The sequence below is a fragment of the Moschus berezovskii genome, chromosome 7 (assembly GCF_049115385.1).
Source record: "Moschus berezovskii isolate FMDL1 chromosome 7, NW_MosBer_1.0, whole genome shotgun sequence".
NCBI lineage: Eukaryota > Metazoa > Chordata > Mammalia > Artiodactyla > Moschidae > Moschus > Moschus berezovskii.
Window position 1 is genome coordinate 112,611,569 of NC_142466.1, and position 8,582 is coordinate 112,620,150.

Below are 8,582 nucleotides of genomic sequence, written 5' to 3' on the forward strand. Positions count from 1 at the left end.
GAGAGTGAAAAAGTTGGCTTAAAACTCAGCATTCAGAAAACTAAGATCATGGCATCCAGTCCCATCACGTCATGGCAAATAGATGGGGAAACAATGGAAACAGTGACAGACTTTATTTTTTTGGACTCCAAAATCACTGCAGATGGTGACTGCAGCCATGGAATTAAAAAATGCTTGCTCTTTGGAAGAAAAGTTATGACCAACCTAGAGAGCATGTTAAAAAGCAGAGACATTATTTTGCTGACAAATGTCCATCTAGTCAAAGCTATGGTTTTTCCAGTAGTCATGTACGGATGTGAGAGTTGGACTATAAAGAAAGCTGAGTGCCAAAGAATTGATGGTTTTGAAGTGTGGTATTGGAGAAGACTCTTGAGAGTCCCTTGGACTGCAAGGAGATCCAACTATTCCACCCTAAAGGAAATCAGTCCTGAATATTCATTGGAAGGACTGATGCTGAAGCTGAAACTCCAACACTTTGGCCACCTGATGCGAAGAACTGACTCATTGGGAAAGACCCTGATGCTGGGAAAGATTGAGGGCAGGAGGAGAAGGGGACAACAGAGGATGAGATGCTTGGATGGCATCACAGACTCAATGGACATGAGTTTAAGTAAGCTCCAGGAGCTGGTAATGGACAGGGAAGCTTGGCGTGTTGTGGTCCATGGGGTCACAGAGTCGGACACGACTGAGCAGTGGAACTGAACAGAAGTGTGAAGATGAAAATAGTGGTACAGATGTGTTTGTCTGGATGAAGAACCAGAGAAGTGGGAGAAGACCGGTCACTAACTATCACTATGCAAAACAGAAAGTCCTTCTTGGCAAGGGGAAAATATATTGGGAGGCATATTCAAAGTAGCAAGAACTTTTAATTCATATATTGGAGTTCTGTATAGAATTTCACTGGGGAAAAAAAAGAAAAGAAAAGATGTATCTACTGGCAAGAAACTAAAGAGAAAAAAGTGCAAAGTCCCCTGTGATAGATGATGTCAATAAGCTACAACCAAACTAAACAGTCATTGTTCTGTGCCTCCTTCTGAATAGAATTAAATCTGTGAGCGTTTACCTTTTTGTTTTCCTGGGAGAGTATGTGAAATATACATGAGAAAGAGGGCAAATGGAGAAAAAGTCAACAGCCTGAACTCAGATCAGAGTCTGCACTTCTGAAGAGTTTCTGCTTGGTCAAGGAGGGAAAGAAACCATGAGTCCCTGCCAGAAGCTGTACAGAATGCCTTACATAACTAATGTCATTTGATGCCCACAGGAACTCGAGGATGCAGGACTTAGATCAGCAACAAGTCCCCTCTACTTGTCTCAAGCATCAGACAATTTCTGAGCAGCGGCCATACAGTCCTCTGCGAGCCTGCACCACCTATGGAGGCGGACTCTCTCCTAGACATCTCTGTCTCACCTGAGCATCCTCTCTCTCCCGTTCCTTCATATCTTAGACACTCACTCAGCCTCCAAATTTCAAGGCAGGAGCATCCAATCAGCCAGAACCAGGTGAAGACCTCCACACCAGGACACCTAAGAGGATGCACACCCCCAGTTCGGCTTCCCTACTTCCCTCTAGACTCGCCATGAAGTCCCAAAGATTGGGAACAGGTTTATGTCAACAGCAGACCACATGACACGTACCTACTGTGGGTACTATCATACCAGTTTAATGGATGAAAGCACCAAAGGTCACAGAAGTATAAAATTGGTCCTAAGACTACATAGTGAACTGAAAGTCGCTCATTCGTGTCTGACTCTTTGTGACCCCATGGACTCTACAGTCTGTAGAATTCTCCAGGCCAGAACACTGGAGTGGGTAGCCTTTCCCTTCTCCAGTGGATCTTCCCGACCCAGGAATTAAACCGTGGTCTCCTGCATTGCAGGCAGATTCTTTACCAGCTGAGCTACCAGGGAAGACTACATAGCTAGTTTTTTAATAAAACACTTTTTGAGGGATGATTGACATGTAAAAGTTGTACAAATTTAGTGGATACAACTCATTGAGTCTGGGTATAAGTATACAGCCATGAAATCATCATAGCCATCAAAGCCATAAACATAGGCATCACTATTATGTGACTTTTGCCACAAGAAAAAAATAAAGTTTCCTTCCATATGATTATTATAATTGTTGTTGTTCTTATGTTGATAACATGTAACATAAAATCTACCCTCTCAGAAATGTCAGGAGTACAACTCTGTATTGTTAACCGTAGGATCTATGGTATACAGTAGATCTCCAGAACTTATTACTTATATAACTGAAATTGTGTACCTTTTGACCATCACTTCTCCATTTCCCCCTTCCCCTAGCCCCTGGTAACCACCATTCTACTCTTTGCTTCTGTGCGTTTTGACCATTTAAATCCCACATATAAACGAGATCATTACAGACGCGTCTTTCTGTCTGGCTTATTTCACTTAGCTTAATGTCCTCCAGGTTTGTCCATGTGGTCCTAGATGGCAGGGTTCCCTTTCTTCTTAAAGGCATAATAATACCTCATAATATATATGCCATGTTTTCTTTATCTGTAGATGGACATTTGGATTGCTTCCACTTGTGGACAATTGTGAATGATGCTGTTATGACCATGAATGTTCAGATAACTATCTGGGTCCCTGTTTTCCACTCTTTTGGATATAAATAAAGAAGTACAATCTCTGAATCATATGGTAATTCCATTTTTAATTTTTTAAGGAATCACCATAGTACTTTCTACTTTTTACACTCCCTCAACAGTGAGCAAAGTGTCCAATTTCTGTGCTTTCTTAACATGTATTTCTGATTTGTTTTTGAAAGTAGCCATCCTAATGAGAGTGGTAGATACCACTGGATAATTTTTGGTTCATGTTCAAAACTGACTCCCAGAGTCCCCTGGTGGTATGAAAAATAATCCCAGTTGCCCATGCACAGTGGTAACTTGCTTATCAGTTTCTTTCCCTTCCTTGACATACGCATCAACTAGTACTTCCTCAAATTCCCTCCCAAATAAACTCCTTACACTCAAAGTCTTACCTCAGGGTCTGTTTCTGAGGACCCTGGACATAATTGAGATTGTGTTTTGTTTGCTTGTCTGGCTGCAACACGTCTTAGTTGCAGCATGCAAGATCTTTGTTGTGGCTTGTGAGATCTTTAGTTATAGCAAGGGGAATCTAGTTCCCCGACCAGGGATCGAACCCAGGCCCCCTGCATTGAGAGTCCTGAGTCTTAGCCCCCGGACCACCAGGGAAGTGCCTAAGGTTCTGTTTTATCCCTGATAGTGCATATTGACAGCCCCACCTACCTTCATCAGTTCTGTTAGGCTAATTTGCTTCTCAGCCTTGGTTTCACAAAAGATTACCTGTCCCCACAAGTAGTTGGGAGGGAGTCATTTCCTAAATATGACTTGGCTCCATGAACATAATCTCCTGCACACTCTTAAAAAAGTATAGGATTCATGCAGTCTATCCCATTGATACAAAATCTTCCTTTCTTTGGTATTGTCAAAACTCCTAAGACAGCGCAGTTTCAGAGGTGAGTGAGAGCTCGCAGATACACAAAGCAGTTGTTTATAAAATGATGTGCCATAGAACTCCCATGTTTTTTGGACTCTACACATGTTTACTGCTTTTGGTTCAGAACTCTGTTTACAATATTGCTAGTCATCTCTGCTAATTGCAAAATATCAAGTATCCCTGAGGCAAGCTTTGTTTTTTTAACATTGTTGTAAATATCTGCATATCTCTGTCAATCAGGACTTTATCAATACTGTGTCACCATAGCATAGCTCTAAATTTCTTGATTTTTCTATTAATTAAGATGATGTAAATATGAAATCATTTCCCGGAAAAAAATCTGTTGCTACTTTTTCTCTTAAGTATATGCTGGGGGTCCAGTATAGTTTGATTAAACATCAATCAACAACCAGTAAGGTTTCCACAGCCATAAAAGTTTATAAACCATAGATCTAGGTCAAGCCCTCTTGCAATTTATAATTTCCCTCCAGGACTTCTTGACACATGTGCTTAAACATGACACATTAAAGAAAGCTTCTACCTCCCAGAGAAGTCTGCTTTGTTTTAAGATATTACTAATTGCTGTGAAGATTCCTGTTTTTCCCTCTTATTGAAACCCACCTCCCTGCAACTTCCACTCTTACATCTAGGAGAGATTTTGTCTGCTGGCTTTTTCAAGGCAGTCTCAGACCTTGCTGGAGTTACCCAGTGTTCTTACACAAGCAGTCAAGAACCCTTGCAAGTATCTGAACTCCTGTACCTTTGGCATCCAGCAAGTAGAGGGTATCCCAGTCCTCTGCTTGCTGGCAGCAAACCTCTCCTCTCCAGTCCAACTGAAACATATAGGAAAGTGATGGCAAAGACATGGATTTCACAAAACTTAATCAGAGCCTTAAGTGAATCAGTGGGGTGGGGGTAAGATGGGAGTTAGAGGGTACGGAGAAGGGGGCGGGTAACTTTCCAGCCCCACAACATATGGCAATAGTTTCATTGAAAGCTCAAGGCAGTGTTTATTTCATGCGGTGATGTTGCCCCAAGAAGTGCACAGGCAAAATTTCTAATACATGAACCCTAAATCCGATTTTTCAAACTCCTCCTCTTCCTCTAATTCTCCTTCCCCCACCCCACCCTGCTCTTTTTTTTTTTTTTTTTTTAATACTCCATGTTCTCTTTGAAGCCTGGGGCAGAATGAATGGAATGTTTTGATTTATTGCAGCACCCCTTGAATTATATTTTCCCAAACCAATTCATTTCCGCACATTCTGACAACTGAAGGATAGGAGCCAGAGCTGAGGGGGGTAAGGGTTGGGTGGTGAGAAGTGAAGGTATAGCAGGGAGTGAGGCGAGTGGGAGATGGGAGCTCCCTGGAGGGGTGGGACCAGGAGAAGATAAATTACCCCTGTGCTTGGTGTTGAGAGAGAAGGACTCAGGAGATCTTGGCATCTGAGATGAGCACACATGAGTCCTGGGGGTGGGGGTGGGGGTGGGGTCAGCTGTCAATCAGAGGGCTCAAAAAATAGAAGGAAAAAAGGCAACTTCATTCTGAGAAGAGAGAACTGGAGACTTAGACAGTCTCCCCTACCTCCCCTGGTTTCCCAGGGCCATGGTTACGGCTTTTTGATTGCCCATTGACTCCGCTAGCTGCTGGGCAGTGGTACTTCTCTAGATCAAGTGTTCAAGAATTCTGGTCAGAAAGATGAAAAAAGGAAGCTTTTCTTTTCCACGTCCCTTTGTTTCTTTTCAGTCTCTCTTTTTCAAAAATAAAAATATTTACTTTTAATTGAAGGGCAATTTATTTACAATACTGTGTCGGCGTCTGCCATACGGCAGCATGGTCTCTCCAGCCTCTTTTACTTTTCCTCCTTTCTTTCCTCCCTTGCTCCTGCTTCCCACCCCCTGCCCCTTCTTTTCTTTCTTCTTCCTTTCCCCACCCCCATTCTTTCCCTTGATCACTCTTCCAGACTGTATTGAACAGCTGATTTGTGGGACAGTCTGTATTAATTATGGTAAGACCATAGTTCTAAGTTATCAGACAATTCAGCTGAAAAGACATTCATCAAGAAGCTCTGTGCTGCGTGCTGGAGATACAGGTCTAGAAGGAACGCAGCACCAACTGTGGCCACAAGAAACACACTGAAGCAGTCCAGCGGTTAAGACCCTGTGCTTCCAGAGGGCGCGCAGCTTCCATACAAGGTCGGGGAACTAAGATCCCACATGCCCTTTGGCACAGCCAAAAAGGAAACACATTGTTATGTAGGGGAAGACAGACATATCGTTACTCATTTGTTTATTCTCTGAATCCCTATGTGAGGTGCGGGGACCTTTGACTGGTTTTGAATTTATAACATGTAAGACCATGCCTGGCCTCTGGTTGACGTGCAATAAATATTCAATGAGGAAAACAAGTACATTTATCAGTCCACCTGTGATGTGTCAGATATTTTGCATGCTTTACAGTTAATCCTTCCTCTAACCTCAAAACAAAGCTATGATTACCCCCATTTTACAGATGAGAAACAGAGGCGTAGAGAGATTAAGCAATTTGCCAGTGTTAAAAACCACTTAGAGGTAAAATAAAACTAAGATGCTAATTCAGGTCTGCCCGATGCCAGTGTAGAATATTTTCCCACTCTTCCATGCCTCTTTCTGCAAAAATTTGTGAATAAAAAAACCACTAGGTGTTCACGTCAAGTTGATGAGATTAAAACCTTCCTAATTCCAAAAGAGAAATCTTCTCATCATTGGTAGGAAATGTAGGTTATAATGTATTTTGCATTTCATGAACCTTTATAAATCATGAACACCCAAATTTTGCTCTTGCCAGCTTCCACCTGCATAATTGTAGGACCCTGTGGCATCTAGCTGAAGTCTCTTTCGAGTTATTTTTAGTGTCAGCATATGCTCAATAGTGAGTTAACTCCTGTGCCTCTCTTCTGGTCCCTTCACTGGTGTCTTCTGCCCAAAGTCACTTGGGATGGTTGCTCACCATTAACGTGGCATTCATGACCTCGAGTGGAAACAACATGCTCCCACTGCGGACGGTGTATCCCAGGGTCCTTCAGAATACATCACCCAAGACTGAAGCACTCATTTTACAAGACGCCCAAGGTGGGTCACCAGGGAGGTGCTGCTCCTGGAGTAACTGACTCATCACATGCTTTCACCACCTTCTCAGCAATAAGTAGGAGGAGCTCCTGAAGTTGCCAAAGCCTGCTGTTTTGTCTACAGTGCACCTTACATCAGAGCCAAGTGGCGTTCCAGCTAGAGATGAGGCGGACAGCACTCTTCAACTCCCCACGCCTCCATCATTTGAGGCCTGAAGGGAGTTTGCTTGTATGCAATAGATTGACTGCAAAGCTCTCACTCCTCACTGCATCTGTGTCCTTTCATGGTAAACCCACTGACTCTGGGTCGGGCCATGTGACTGACTTCGACCCAGAAGATAACGACAGACTTGGTGTAAGCAGGTGCCTGCAAGAACACGCCTGGGACAGTCTGCAGAGGAGGAGAGGTGAGAACCAGAGGCGGCTGGCCCAGCTAAGACTATTGTAGCTCTGCACACACTCAGCGGATCCCTCAAGTCCCGTGAAGATCGTCAGAGCTTCCCAACCAGCTCAGACACTTGTGAAAAACAACGCATGTTTATTTAACACCAGCACTCTTTTGAAGTGGTTTATTTATTTACTGTGAGTTATGTCTCATGAATCGTTCACGGAAACGTTGTTTAAGCTCCTGCCACCAACATTTCTCTCCAAAGGGTCAGAACCCATCTGAGAAAGATGTATCACGCGCTGCTTTCCATCTCCTGTATTCCCCACCCCGTCTACCTTTTCCCCACAGATCTGCTTCCAGAACCAGCCTGTGGTGCTGTTAGGAAGCAGATGACCTGTGATCCATCCTGTTCTTCCATTCTCTCCGTTTCTCCCTTCTCCCTGTCTCCGCTTTCCACGTCTCTCTCTTGCCCATATTCACCAGGGTACACCAACCTGCTCTCTCATCGAGAGAAAAAAAAAAAGATTAAACTCAAAGCTCTCATATAAATTAATTAGTGCAAATAGATGCCTATGGGTCTACCAAATCTATCAGTTCATTAGGTATATACAGACAAGGCAAAATTCCTTTTAGGCTAAGCCAAGAATTCACAACAGAAGAAAGAAATAAGCGTAAATATAATTGATATACATAAGATGTCCCCGGTGGCTCACACAGTAAAGAATATGCCTGCAACACACGAGACCTGGGTTTGATCCCTGGGTTGGGAAGATCCCCTGGAGACGGGAAAGGCAACCCACTCGAATATTCTTACCTGGAGAATTCATGGACAAAGGAGCCTGGCGGGCTACAGTTCACGGGGTTTACAAGAGTCAGACACAACTTAGTAACTAAACCACCATCACCACATGAATTTGTCCGATATATACACACAGGTAAGACTTTTAAGGAATTACACAGACATAGTAAGATTAAATTGATTAAGATTGAGCAAAGGTGATTCTGAAGATTAAAGTCAGAGAAGGTTGCATTATGCAAAGCCACATTGTTACCACTAAGAGCGGGTGTCATGACTATTTTTGGCCACTATCATAACTGATGCTTTTGAACTGTGGTGTTGGAGAAGACTCTTGAGAGTCCCTTGGACTGCAAGGAGATCCAACCAGTCCATTCTAAAGGAGATCAGTCCTGGGTGTTCATTGGAAGGACTGATGCTAAAGCTGAAGCTCCAATACTTTGGCTACCTCATGCGAAGAGTTGACTCACTGGAAAAGACTCTGATGCTGGGGGGGATTGGGGGCAGGAGGAGGCGGGGACGACAGAAAATGAGATGGCTGGATGGCATCACCGACTCGATGGATATGAGATTGAGTGAACTCTAGGAGTTGGTGATGGACAGGGAGGCCTGGCGTGCTGTGATTCATGGGGTCGAAAAGAGTCGGACACGACTGAGCGACTGAACTGATATAGGAGAAGTTTTTACCTTCCAGGAGTGCATTCTTGGTACCTCATCAGGGACCAGTTCCACATTGCCCAAGTTATCCTGCTAGGCTTCCTTGGTGGCTCAGATGCAAAAAATCTTCGTGCAATGCAGGAAAACT